This window comes from Triticum urartu, chromosome 6A, assembly GCF_056163025.1.
Source record: "Triticum urartu cultivar PI428250 chromosome 6A, HENAU_Tu73, whole genome shotgun sequence".
NCBI lineage: Eukaryota > Viridiplantae > Streptophyta > Magnoliopsida > Poales > Poaceae > Triticum > Triticum urartu.
In genome coordinates this window covers 4,204,177-4,219,132 of record NC_141878.1, presented here as the reverse complement: position 1 = coordinate 4,219,132, position 14,956 = coordinate 4,204,177, and the positions used below count along the sequence as shown (strand labels likewise).

Below are 14,956 nucleotides of genomic sequence, written 5' to 3'. Positions count from 1 at the left end.
TATTAAACAAAATAGGAGAGGCGGGGTCCCCTTGGTGAAGCCCCTTCCTTTTCTGAAAATAGTTGCCAACGTCATCATTAACTTTTATGGCCACACTGCCTCCAGAAAGTCTTGCGCATAAACTATTAGCAATGTGAGACTGGAAGACAACACTTCTGATGATACCAACCATTTTGAAACAATCAAGTCTTGCGCATATGTTATATCCCGGCATGCATGGTACGTAACAGCCTTTGCTTTGCTGGCAGATGGTAAACTCTGCATAAAGGTCGAGACTTTGAGCGGCGCTGTGCTGACGACGGACGCAAAAAATACAAGTGCATATATATGGAACACATCCAACGCCCACATGACCAACTAAGCTAAGTCACTATTAATATGGAACACACACGCCAGTGCTACATGCAAACCCAACCAAGAGCACAAGAGGGACAGAACAATACGGACCATTGCAATGAGATTGCTATGGTCTATTCTTGTCCTCCTGCTGATCGTCCTTGTGAGCGCCGGCGATGAGGCCGCTTTGCTTACTTCCAAAGCGTGGCTCAGCAATGGCCGCTCGCTGGCCTCCTGGAACAGCAGCTCCGGCTTCTGCAGCTAGGAAAGGGTGACGTGCGGCCACTGCACACCGGCGCGGGTGGTGGCATTGAGATTGAGGGGCGCTGGGCTCGTCGGAGCACTCTCCCCGGCCATCGGTAACTTCACGTTCCTCCGGACGCTCGACCTGGGCATCAACTCGCTCCAAGGGGACGTCCCAGCGAGCCTCGGCCGCCTTCGTCGCCTGCAGAGGCTCTACTTGGACGACAACTCCTTCTCCGGCACATTGCCAGTGAATCTGAGCTCGTGTGTCAGCATGACCATAATGAGACTCGACAACAACACACTTGGCGGGCGCATCCCGGCTGATCATGAAGATCACTAACCTGGCACTGGTCATGCTCAGAAACAACAGCTTCACAGGGAGCATCCCGGCATCATTGGCCAATCTGTCTCATCTGCGCTTCCTGGACTTCACCGATAACCAGCTTACTGGCTCAATCCCATCGGAGCTCAATAGCATACAAGGCATGAGATATTTCTCTCTCTCTCTCTGCAAATCTCCTTAGTGGTATGCTCCCACCCTCTCTCTACAACTGGTCATCGCTGGAAGTATTTGCTGTAGGGTCCAATATGCTATACGGAAGAATTTCATAAGACATCGGTAACAATTTCCCCAAGATGAAAGTTTTAAGCTTGCCTATCAATCACTTCACTGGAGTGTGGAGTCCTCCCTTCATCAATATCCAATATGTCTGATCTCACAAAAATTAATCTCTTCGAAAATAGATTTAGTGGCTATGTGCCCCCTACATTGGGGAAGTTGGGAGCAATCCAAAACCTGGACTTAGCTCAAAATACACTTATTGCAGATGACAACAAGGGGTGGGAATTCATCACTTTTTTAGCAAACTGCACCAGACTACAACGATTGTCACTCGGCACCAAATCTTTTGGAGGACAATTACCAGGTTCAATTGTGAACCTCTCAACGACTCTCTCTGAATTTCACATAGCAAACAATATGGTTTATGGGCTTATCCCAACAGATATAGGAAATTTGGTTGGTCTTGAAAGGCTTGCGATAGTACATACTTCAGTGCACGGCGTGATTCCAGAGAGTATTGGTAAGCTGAAGAATTTGAATGTCCTTGGTTTGTACAACAACAACTTGTCTGGTCTCATACCTCCATCGCTAGGGAAACTTTCACGGTTGACTCTGCTTGTTGCACGTAATAACAAGTTGGAGGGACCGATTCCGGCAAGCCTGGGAGAGTTGAAAAAACTTTTTGCACTCGATTTGTCAGGGAACTACCATCTTAACGGTTCAATACCCAGAGAGGTTTTAAAATTACCTGGCCTTTCTTGGTATTTGGACTTGTCATACAATTCCCTTTCTGGACCGATTCTTAATGAAGTTGGTAGCTTGACAAACATTAATCGCCTTACTTTATCAGGAAACCGGTTATCCGGCAAGATACCTGACGATATTCAGAATTGTATAGTTCTGGAACGCCTATCATTAGACAACAATGCATTTGAGGGAAGCATACCTCTGTCACTGACAAATATAAAGGGGCTCAGTAGACTGAACCTGACCATGAATAAGTTCTCTGGTAATATCCCCGATGCCATCAGAAATATTGGAAACTTGCAGGAATTGTACCTAGCACACAACAACTTGTCAGGGTAAATCCCATTAGTTCTACAAAATTTAACATCATTGGCCAAATTGGATGTATCCTTCAACAATTTGCAAGGTGCGGTGCCAAATGAAGGTGTTTTCAGGAACATCACTTACTTAGCGGTTGTTGGGATTGGGAACATCAATTTGTGTGGTGGTACACCTCAACTTCACTTGTCTCCATGCTCTAAAAGCCCCTTAAGCAAGAACAAAAGAAAGATGCCAGAGTCTCTTGTAATTTTTCTAGCGGCAGTTGGAGCAATCTTGTTCTCACTTTTAGTTATGCTTCTTCTTTGGATTCTTTGCAAGAAGCTCAAAAAAAGCCAGAAGATATTATCAGAAAAATCAATTGATGATGACCATTACAAGAGAATTCCCTATAATGCATTACTGAGAGGAACTAACGAGTTTTCAGAAGCCAACTTGCTTGGGAGAGGAAGTTATGGTTTGGTTTATAAGTGTTTTTTGGACACTTAAGAAAGAATATTGGCTGTCAAGGTGTTTAATCTTGATCAATCCAGGTATTCCAAGAGTTTTGAGGCCGAATGTGATGCCATGAGAAGCATACGGCACCGATGTCTTATTAAGGTCATTACTTCTTGTTCGAGCGTCAACCACTATGATCAAGAGTTCAAGGCATTGGTTTTTGAGTTCATGCCCAATGGTAATTTGGATGGTTGGCTTCATCCAAAATGTCAAGATCCCACTACAACAAACACGCTCAGCCTTGCCCAAAGGCTTGACATTGCTGTCTCTACAGCTGGCGATATTTATAGCCTTGGCATATTGCTACTTGAGATATTTACTGGAAGGAGCCCAACAGAAGGCACTATCAGAGATTCATTGGATCTGCATAAGTTTGCTGAGGATGCTCTTGTGAAAACTTGGGTTTAACGTCGTGTCTTCGTCTGACCGATGGCTGCGTGTTAATATACTGGGGCGCAACTCCCAGATCGCGTACATCGTTGAGATTACAGCTTGGGGTACAAGGGATAAGAGGATAGAGAGATAGAGTTGTTACAAAGATAAACATGCTAACAACCTGGACTATCCTAGCCGGACTCCCCTTGGAACGTACGCTGCCAACCTGACACGACTGGGCACATAATGCATTGCTTAACAGCTCTTCCAGATAGAACCTTGGAGATAGCTGACCCAACAATGTGGCTACACAGTGCACAACATGATAACACTACAAATATTAGAATTCAAGAGTTATTGGTGTTCCATTCTTGAGGCTTGGCATATCCTGCTCAAACCGACATCCTCAGGACTGAGCACTAACGAGAGATGTAGCAGCAGAGATGCACACAATTAGAGATGCGTACCACATGTTCATTCGGCAGCACGGGGCAGAACTAGAAGCCTCGAATCGAGAAGTCCATAACAGCTTTGAATAAACAAGCTGGTGCAAGGCATGATTCAGCATAATCGACCTAATATGTACTGTTTCATATGGTAATTGTTCTGATTTATGATGATTAACATTTGTATGAAATAAATGGATAAACATGTTGTTTTGCAATAATAAACTACAGCAAGTTGTAGATAAATTCATTAGTCAAGCATTGTAATTGTTTTCTGATTATCCAAACTTTACACATGCAGAGAGCATTGTTGGTTCATTCTTCAGTAGACCTGAAGTTGTAGAGAGTTTCAGTTGTTTTTTTCTAAGAAAAACGATCTAATTTTATTTGCTTACATGTAAAACAAAGTGCATCGGATCAGAAAAATAAAGCTAGAATAACGCACCATATTTCATTTATGAACATGCTTCCTTGCTTCATTAATTAGTAGTAATAAGGTAGTACAACGTACAGCAATCATAAAGATAGAATCGACAATCGCTTGGTTTCTGTCTTTATGTATAGTATGCCAATTGTTAACAGAGTATATATCGTCCATATGTAGAAACGAACATATGAGGGTAGTAGGAGGTAGCAGCACGGAAATCTGTCCAAAATCTGATTATCAAAAGAAGAAGAATGCATGAGTACAAAAACTCAGGGAACCTAACTATTGGCCCAGACCGTGTCGCCCAGTACTTTCCGACGACGGGCGACAACCGACGATGAACGACATAGTAGCGAAGCAACGCTGACTTGAACCGCGCGCTCCTTGTTGATGCAATTCCGACGAGGTACACTTACGACAGTATGCACCGTAGCACACGAAGCTAGCTTCCAATTGACTTGGTCACGTACTAGAACACATACGTACAAGATAGCAGCCTCGGTCGATCAAGTCGAGCTACTAGCCAGCTGACTTGCAAAACGCACGCCCGCAAACACGCTAGATCGATTGGATTGCCACAGGTACGTCTTGTACCTGTTCTTTGTTTATTGCTTCAACTCACGGTCTGATACAAAGGAGTAATTGACAAAAAACTACCACATTTCACGTAAGCGATGCATGGGCCCTGCATTTTGATATACCCGGGGCCGCGTGAAATTTGCTACTCTACTCAAAATAGTAAGGTACACATGTATTGAACGCATGAGATTTCGAAACCAAATTATGAATAAATACACACTATAACATGTAAAGCTTTGAGTCATATATGCATGATGTAGATGTTCATTTAGTTCTTATAGTTCATCTCATTCAAAATCAATAAGTTTTATAAAAATGTTAAGATTCATGGGGTTGTGCATTGTACTCCCTCTGTTCCAAAATAGATGACCTAGCTTTACAATAACTAAATAGATGACCCAACTTTGCACTAACTTTGTACAGAGTTAGTGCAAAGTTGGGTCATCTATTTTGGAACGGAGGGAGTAAATCATAAAGTAAAAAACAAATATGGCAATTCATTTAGAAAAAATAATCAATTATGATACAGAAGATTCTAGAACAAAGGAGAAGTGCTTGTGTTTTGAAGTTTGTGCATTATGCTTAAGTTCAATCATGGAGTCTTCTAAATTGTACATGTGGCAGATCTCGTGGAATGTTGATGATATCCAACGGCCAGTAGTGCTCGGATTTGCCTATCTCTGCACTGTCGGGTTAGCTTCATCCAGCGACCATCTTTCAAAGTTATTGGCACACTATATAGTTCTTGTGCCATAGTTGCATGTTTTGGAAAAAAGCTACTAGTGGGTTGTACTATCTATTTAGGAATAGAAGATGTATACATGGAAGTTGTAGGGAAAGAGATGACATGGAGCATATCAATTCCTATGAGTAGGGATTGGAAAAGAGATGTCATTTGGTTTACATCATAGAAACTTTTCTATTGAATCTAGAGATGACATGTATCTCAATTCCTATGAGGAGGGATTAGAAAAGAGATGTGATTTGGTTCATATCATAGGAACTTTTCTATTGAATATACGCTAATGTTTATTTTCCTTTGAAATTAAGGGAGTATGGGAATCCATTCATATGAACCAAGTGGCTCTAAAGCTATAGAAATGATATCATATTTATTTTCATTGAAGTGTGGAGTATATGAATCTATTCCTATGGACCAATTGGCTCTAAAGGAAAAAATCATATAAAAATCATATCATATAGAGTTCCTATGATATTCCTCGACACTAAAGGATGCTTGAAATTGCTGCGGGTGATACGATGGTCTTTCTTTGTAGACTCCTCACCCAACTTTATAGTTACCTCTCAAAGATGAATGAAATGACATATACATGGTATTCTACATGTGCAATTTGGTACACGAAAACTCGGTAAAAGTTTGCGAGGTTCGATTTTTCAATAAAGCTATATGCACTGCATTTCAGAACGGAGGGAGCATACGGCACTTGCTAACACTCACGTGGAAGATTTGTGTGTAGGAGGAGTGGCTGTTCTGTTAAATGACATGGCAAAACTGACACTGTCGAATGCCGATCTAACGGTTCTTACGGCGTTCGTCAGGAAAAGGCTTGTGGCGAACGTTTGTCGGATAATGATTTATGGACACATGCATTGCATTGATACGTGCCCCCTCTCTCTCACGCACACGCACCCTCATGAGTCACGACTCTCCCGAGTCCTCTCGCAGACTCGCATGTCACACCCACCGTCTATCTGCAGGTAGACGTCACGCACATATGTGCTCTTCACACCCTACCCTCAGAACTTCTAAAATACAAAAGACGGCGCGCACATTTTATTTTAGCTCACTCGTCACACACTTATACTATTACTCTTGCGGCGAACGTTCTTTGGGCATAGTATATTGTACTCTCACGAAGAGAAGCAGTGCATGCACGCACTAGTTCTCTCACACCCACTCGCGGGTACACGTAGGAGCGCATTTTTTTGAAGCTGGTACAACAAAATCACTCCACTATATATAAAAGCAGGAGCCTTAGCGCTTGCTTTACTAGGGTTCCTCTCATTCACTCTCTCATGCTCTCCAGATCTAAGAAACACATAGGTGGCCACACTCTCTCTCAGCTCATGGCTGGTCACAAATCCGGCCGGACAACCTCGACCGGGGCAGGGGTGTAGGTGCATCGTTCACGCTATCGTCGGCGGCGAGGGAGGAGACCAACGGCTGCCCGCGCGTCCCGATCGGCAGCCGTGCCGTTCTCTCCGAGAGAGCACCGGCCCGGGAGGGCCTCCGACCCCTTCTTCCTCCCTGCGGTATTGTGGCCAAGATGCGGCCTCCCGACACCGTCTTTGCGACATGCCGACGACCCTCAGGTATATATTCCTTCGATACCTGCCTTGCTCTACTGCCCCAGCTCCCTTCGTGTGGATCCTTTTCTACTTCCATCCGCTGTTCCAAAGCCACCTAGACTTCTACTATTATTAGAAGTAAAGCTATTTCATACAGTCGACTCAAAGCGTTGGTTCAAACAGGGAAGAAAGTGGGAAAGCTGTAGCATGAATCTAGGACTTGGTTCTAAGAGGAAACGGGGGAAAGTAGTAATGTCTGTCACTGTTTAAATAACCGTATTTCTTATTTGCGCAAACAGGGATGTCTGTCTCCATATCGTTTCGGGATGTCTGTCTCCGTATCGTTTCTATCCGCGCAATCAAAAGCACACACCTTAGTTTTAGTACAACTGCGCAAAATGAGATGGCTATCCCTCGTTGCCGTCGTCTAACCTCCCGTCTTCAAGGTATCCCTACATTGGTAGTAACTAAGGTAGAATGACCAACGCAATCTAAAAGAAGCTGATTCATACGTTTTACTTCCTGATTGCAGTGCAGGGACGAGCGAAAACAACTGCATCCTAGTCCGGAATGCACTTTCTACCAGTTCATCCATGGACCGAGGACTAGCTGGCACGGCTGCACGGCGGTTTTTTGGACAGGCGCGCGGACAAGAGGCATTGTGGTCTGCTTATTTCTGCAAATAGCGGTGCTTAAATTTAGTGGAATGCACAAGAATTTCACCTGGTCAGTACACTGCATGGTTCAGTTCAGCATTCCAGCTGAGACCACAATTATAATTGGTTATTCTGGAATGAGAGAACCTAACCCTGAATGGTGGCAACAAGAAAAAACTAGAGTGAACTCCAGGAAATTTAAGCCTGCCGGGAGGCCCTTTGCTCAGAGAGAAGCCTTGCTTGTTATTTCCTGATTTGTAAACCTTCTCACAACTTTGTCTTTTGCTGTGAACTAGTATATGTTTGATATGTTCTATGAATCATTGAGATGTATAAAATTGCTTAACTTATGCTTTTCAAGTTTTTTATGAAGACGAGTTTAATGTGAGTGTTCCACATGAGCGCTGGACTAGCGTGTGAGCTTTTGGAATTTATTACATTGTTCCCTCAATTAACTGCATGAACCAATGTAACAAGATACATAGTTGCTTATATGTCAGACAGCAGATTGTTGATTGTTAGCTGGTCGATAGCCTAGTGTTGAAGCGAGCTGAGCCAATGTGCCGTGTTTTGCACAACTGCTTACAAGTGGGGTAGCACCAACAGTGTTTACAAGTACTTATATATAATTCGGCGCACGGTTCTTGAACGAGTGCTCTATTTCATCAAAACACACACTACTCGTATGATAAACCGTGACAACTTATGTCTTACCATGCCATATTCATGAAAAAACTAGTGAGGACGCATCTGTTTCGGCAACAATTATGATGGTTCTCACATGATTCACGGGCACACAAAAGTAGCAGCAGTTCCCATAGGTGATAACCATATCAGGCTGAAATGCATAAGTGTTGCATAGTGCTCGCCAAGTTTTGCATCCAAAATAGGTGTAGTCGTCTGAATTGTATAATTTTGCGTGGAAAATATAACCATGCTCGGTCTTCAAGTAAACTTTCTTTACCTCCATAGTATGACTGAAACCTATCTTATCCAATACAAAAACTCTTGCATGGCAGGGGATACGCTAGTAGAATAGTAAAAAAAATATAAGTTGAAGCAAATGAAGCAGATGTCATGCTTAATTACGAAAAAAGACTTGTCGTTGTGACTTACTGTATCCACTTCGAAGTTCTCGTCCAGCTTGATGCTGAAGCGCCTATCATCATCTAGGAAGATTCTGTCGCACAGGCCGCGCTCGTCTTCGCAGTATTTGCAAATACCGAAATCCTTTTTCTCGTCAGACATTTCCTATGTTCATAGTTAAAACATTAATTGAAAATCGATAGAAGACAACTACCAGGATACTCAACACACAAATCCGGGGCACTCGATATTTCCTACATATTCTGGCAAAAGTCATGCCAAAATTCATGGAAAAATCCGGCATGACCTTTGCTAAAATAGGACATATCGAGCGCCTGAAATTTGCCGGAATGGAAATGAATCAACACTCCGGCAAAACATAGGCCACTCGATGGTGTAACCTGCAAACATGACGGGCCACTTGGATATTGAGCAACACAAGATATACATTTCAAAATATCTTATAAGACTCAAATTAGCATGCATTCAATAAGTAAAAGTAAATCATCTCATGCGTCCGTACATCGTCGAATATTATCACTAATACATCCCGAATAGTGTCATACATATAACATCACTAGTACAACTAAAACCCTAGCACACGACGGGTATCGGCGCGAGCGGTGGACACCCACAGAGAAGGAACCATCACGGGATCATAGCTCCAGTGAGATCCCTGGAGAACCTGCCAGGTATTGGAGAATCTGTGCTCCAACGCAAACAAGTAGCGACGGACGTGCGCGTCCTCCTCACTAACACGGTGACGCACCACCTCCGCGGAGTCCTCAAGCCTCTGGACCGTCACTGGCCCACGCGACCGCCACCAAAGAAGGTTCGGGTCAATGACAGGCTGGCTCCTCACCAACCTGCGCCCCCCGGTACGTAGCGCCTCCCAGTACCACCCCGGCGGAGCCCAGTCTCGGACATGGCCCATCTGGTCAAGCAGGTGTCGTCCTCCGCCGACTCGACGACGAGCATGTGGGATAGGCATCGTCCACGTCGATGCGGGAAATTGCCTTAACTAAAAAAGTAGCAACAAGTTCTTACTAACTAGTTCTATTAATTCAACTAGTTCTTACTAAAAATAAACTTACTATAAATAAAAATATTCTAGTACCTAATTAGTACCTAGTTCTTACTAACTAATTAGTACCTAGGAACTACTGCCCTAATTACCATCTAATTTGATGAACCTATAGGGGTGGAAAGTGGTAGCGGATATTCCAATTATCCAACTATAAAGTGAAATAAGTGGTCAAATTTTACTTGTTTTATGATTCATCTTAGAAATTTGATTCATTTCCACCCTTACATGAACCCTAACTCATTTGAGCCGCATCCGCATCCGATTCGTTTCCACCCTAACTAATTTGATGGAGGTAGAAACCCTAGGCAGAGGTAGGGGAGAGGGAGGAGCAGGCGTGCTCACCTCGGGTGCCTACGACGAGGGAGGGGCAGGCGGCGTCGAAGTCGTGGTCGGGGTTCCGGGGCGGCGTTGAGGTCAGGGGGGCGGGGGCGGCGTCCGGGGCGGCGTTGAGGTCGGGGTCGGGGGCGGCGTCCGGGGCGGCGTTGAGGTCGGGGCCGGGGGCGGCGTTGAATCTGGGGTCGGGGGCGGCGTAGAGGGTGTGTGGAGAGCACGCGGTGGCCGAGGGGCGACGGCGGCGGCGAGAGTGGAGTTGGATTTGGGGGATGAAGTGGCCGTGGGGAAGGACAAACCTCGTGGTTAAGTCACAAGTACCAGTAGCGCGTCCAGAAAGGGCGCTACTGCTACGTTAGCTACAACGCGTTCTGGAATACACGCTACTGGTACACCATTCTCTTTTTCCCCTTTTTCATTTAGTTTTCTTCACATTTTATTTTTTTCCTTTCACCTTATTCTATTTCTTTCATTTTCAATTACCTTTCTATTTGCTTTCCATTTAATTTTATATCCTCTATCAGTAGCGATTTTAGACTAAAACGCGCTGCTACAAAAAAAGTAGCGGTAGCGCGGTTCGTTATAGGTCGCTACTACTATGTGTAGCCTATCGACTAAGCCGTGGGAATTCTAGTAGTAACGTTTTTAGAAGAAGACGCGCTACTGCTAGAACTTTATCTGCAGCGCGATTTGCGTAGGCGCGCTACTGCTACTTAGCACCAGCATGCTTTTTTGACCCTCGCTACTGCTAAAGTTCTGTGTATAAGGTTTTCCCTAGTAGTGAGCCCCCACCAGCACCCACAAACTTATTTCGAACTAGCACATCAAATGGGTTGTAAATTTTCATAGGAAAGGCTGGACATCTGGGGCTCACGCCATTGTCAACGTAGTCAATAAACGAGAGAATTACACTACGAGCGGCTAACACCAGGGACCCAGCAATTCGCGCAGTTTTTTTGAGGAACAAGCAGTTGTTATTTATACTAGTTTTAGCGACGGATCAGGGTAACAACGGGCACATCAAATGGGTTGTAAATTTTCATAGGAAAGGCTGGACATCTGGGGCTCACGCCATTGTCAACGTAGTCAATAAACGAGAGAATTACACTACGAGCGGCTAACACCAGGGACCTAGCAAGTCGCGCAGTTTTTTTGAGGAACAAGCAGTTGTTATTTATACTAGTTTTAGCGACGGATCAGGGTAACAACGGGGCTGTGCGGGGGCTGTGGCCCGGCTAGCCAGGGTTTTATTTATGTTTACCACATCATGAGCCCAGTTGTGTTTTTTTCTTGCTGAAAATGCCTAGCCCAGTTCTATTTTTTTAAAAGAAATACCCAAACAAGGGCTACTTGCTTTATCGGCCCTGCTGGGCTGCAAATCTTTTAAGGCGAGAAGAGTTTCATTCGGTTTGCCCAGAAATGGGTTGTACATTTTTAAAACACATCAAACCGGGAATTAGTTTCAATTTTTTTTCATCACAAGATCTTAAATTCCATTGATTTTTATGCGTGGACAATTATTTGGATTTTATATTTATATAAATTATTTTTCAAAATAGTTTGAATGTGAATCGATATTTCTGGATTAAAAACAGTTGACCGCACCGAAATATGCAAAATTTCGTATACTTATAATAGTGGCAACAATATGGGGTGTGATGCTAACAAAAACAAGATGAGCTTCAAAAAAATTCTTAAGAATTAGCAAATGGGCTGTATATTATTAGAAATAATGGCAGATGGGTTGTATGCTGTTTTCCACAGATTTGAGGCTGACTTGTGCGCCTACTACAGGTTAACGTGTTCATAAAAAAAAGGTTGACGCACACGCAACGGCCTGTCAACTTAGTCAACACACGAGAGCAGTGCCTGTTGGATGTCCATCCAACGGCTGTCGTGCTTTTTTAATCTCTGCTCTTCATGCTCAAGCCGCTCAAACAAGCGCCGGTGGGACTGCCTGCTCCCTCCTCCCGCGGCCGGCTATGCTGCCGCGCAGGCCTCAAGGCCCCGCCGTACTCCCATCGCTGGCCTAGCCATCCCTCTACTCACCCACACATGCTGTTATTCTCCGGCGACGGCAGACGAACCAGTAAACCCTCGTACTCCTCCACGTGGGAAACAACTGCCAAGTATTCCCTGGCTCCGTGTCGTTCCCTTCCTAGGCCTCGCCGTCGTCCACCGCCTTGGTGCTCTCGGCGCGGCTTGGTTAACGTGGTCAATGAACGACATCCATCGGAAGTGGACTGTACGTGGAGAGGCTGACAGCTGGGTCCACGGCCGCACGCAAGGAAATGCCTCCTTATTATGCGCAAAATAATGATTCCTCCACCTGACAGCTAGGACCCACAGGAAGGGCCTTTGTATTTCACAAAAGAAATGTTCCCCCCGCTGACAGGTCGGACCCACCAGCTTTATGTTCGCACGCAAGGAAGTGCCTCCTTATTACGGCCAAAAAAGTGAATACCCCCTGCTAGCTGGGACCAACCATATTGTTGTGCTGACTTGTGGGCCTACTAAATTGACAGGGACGGAGAGCTTTGTCAACTTAGTCAATACTCTAGTGACCGTATGATGTCCATCCAACGGCCATAGTGCTTCTTCAACCTCTGGTCTTCTTGCTCCAGCCGCCCAAAGCAGCACCGGTCGTGCCACCTGCTCCTGCCTCCCATGGCCAGCTATGCTACCGTGGAGGCCTCACCGCCCCCATACTACTCCCACCACTGGCTAGGCCATCCCTCCACTCACCCACACCCCCCTGTTATTCTGCGGCGACGGCAGCCTCACACCGCAGCCGAACCAGTGAACGCTCGTACTCCTCTGCGCGTGGGCATCCACTGTCGCGTCTTGCACGGCTCCGCGTCGTCCCCTTCCTAGGCCTCGCCGTCGTCCACCGCCGTGGTGCTCTCGGCGCGGCGTGGTCAATATGGTCAACGACCGACCTCCATCGGAAGAGTACTGTATGTGGAGAGGCTGATAGCCGGGTCCACGGCAGCCGCAAGGAAGTGCCTCCTTATTACGCGGAAAATAATTATTCCTCCACTTGACAGCGGGGACCCACCGGACGGGCCACTAGTATTTTGTGAAAAAAATCGTTTCCCCCTGACTGCTGGGACCCACCGAACGGGCCACCGTATTTTGCGAAAAAAACGTTTCCCTCGCTGTCAGCTCGGACCCACCAGAAGTGCCTCCTTATTACGCACAAAAAAATGAATACTCCCCCGGCTAGCGGGGACCCACCTTGCTGGGAGGCTGACTTGTGGGCCTACTAAGTTGACAGGGACGAAGGGCTTTGTCAACTTAGTCAATATGAACGATTCTAGCTCCAGTGACCGTACGATGTCCATCCAACGGCCGTAGTGCTTCTTCAACCTCTGGTCTTCTTGCTCCAGCCGCCCAAAGCAGCGCCGGTCGTGCCGCATGCTCCTGCCTCTCGTGGCCGGCTGTGCTGCCGCAGAGGCCTCACCGCCCTCTACTATTCCCACCGCCGGCCAAGCCCTGGGCGACGGCAGCCTCACACCGCAGCCGAACCAGTGAACCCTCGTAGTCCTCTCGGCGCGGGCTTCCACTACCGCGTCGTCCCCTTCCTAGGCCTCGCCGTCGTCCACCGCCGTGGTGCTCTCCGCGCGGCGTGGTCAACGTGGTCAAGGAACGACTTCCATCGGAAGAGTACTGTACGTGGAGAGGCTGACAGCTGCGTCCACGGCCACATCCCAGTTTTTTTGTGATTTTCCAAGTAAGTCGCTTTGTCAGGCCTGTTGGGCTGCAAATCTTTCAAGACGAGGAGAGCTTTCATTTGGCTGGCCGAGAAAATGGCCCATCAGTAATGAGAAATTGATTGTACATTTTTAAAACACATCAAACCGGCAATTAGTTTCAAATATTTTTTTTTTCATTTCAAGATTTTAAATGACATTAATTTTTATGCGTGGAGAATTTGTTGGATTTTATATTGATATACATTTATTTTTAAAATCAGTTTGAATGTGAGTCAAAATTTCGGGATTAAAAACAGTTCGGACCGCACCGGAATATGCAAAATTTTGTATAATTTTTTAACCGTTGCCACAATATGGGCTGTAATGCTAACAAAAGGAATATGGGCTCCAAAAAAACCTTAAGAATTAGCAAATGGGCTGTAAAATATTAGAAATAATGGCAGATGGGCTGTATGCTGTTTTCCACATATTTGTGGCTTTCCTAAAAAAAGGTTGACGCACAAGAATTGACTGTTGGATGTCCATCCAACGGTCGTCGTGCGTCTTCAATCTCTGCTCTTTCTGCTCCAGCCGCTCAAACAAGCGCCGGCGGGACTGCCTGCTCCCTCCTCCGCGCGGCCGGCTGTGCTGCCGCGCAGGCCTCACCGCCCGATCGTACTCCCATTGCTGGCCTAGCCATCCCTCTACTCACCCACACCTGCTGTTATTCTCCGGCGACGGCAGACGAACCAGTAAACCCTCGTACATTCGTACTCCCCTCCGCGTGGGAAACAATTGCCGAGTCTTCCCTGCCTCCGTGTCGTCCCCTTTCTAGGCCTCGCCGTCGTCCACCGCCCTGGTGCTCTCGGCGCGGCATGGTCAGCGTGGTCAAGGAACGACTTCCATCGGACTTGGACTGTACGTGGAGAGGCTGACAGCTGGGTCCACGACGGCAGCAAGGAAGTGCCTCCTTATTACGCGGAAAATAATGATTCCTCCACCTGACAGCAGGGACCCATCGGACGGGCCACCGTATTTCACGAAAAAAACGTTTCCCCCCTGACTACTGGGACCCACCAGCTACACTTACGCACACAAGGAAGTGCGTTCGGGCAAAAAAAACTATTCGCCCCCCTGACTACTGGGACCCACCAGCCCCCCAACTGCTGGGACCCACCAGCTACACCTTCGCACGCAAGGAAGTGCCTGACAGTCGGGACCCACCTGATCGAAGCGTACGTGGCGTTGTCATTCTTGT

The 14,956-nt window shown here is 46.2% G+C and overlaps 1 pseudogene; it reads left to right on the top strand.

Annotated features, from left to right (window-relative positions):
* The first annotated feature begins 216 nt into the window (after positions 1-216).
* LOC147962992 (receptor kinase-like protein Xa21) lies at positions 217-3,115 on the top strand (annotated as a pseudogene).
* The last annotated feature ends 11,841 nt before the right edge of the window (positions 3,116-14,956 follow it).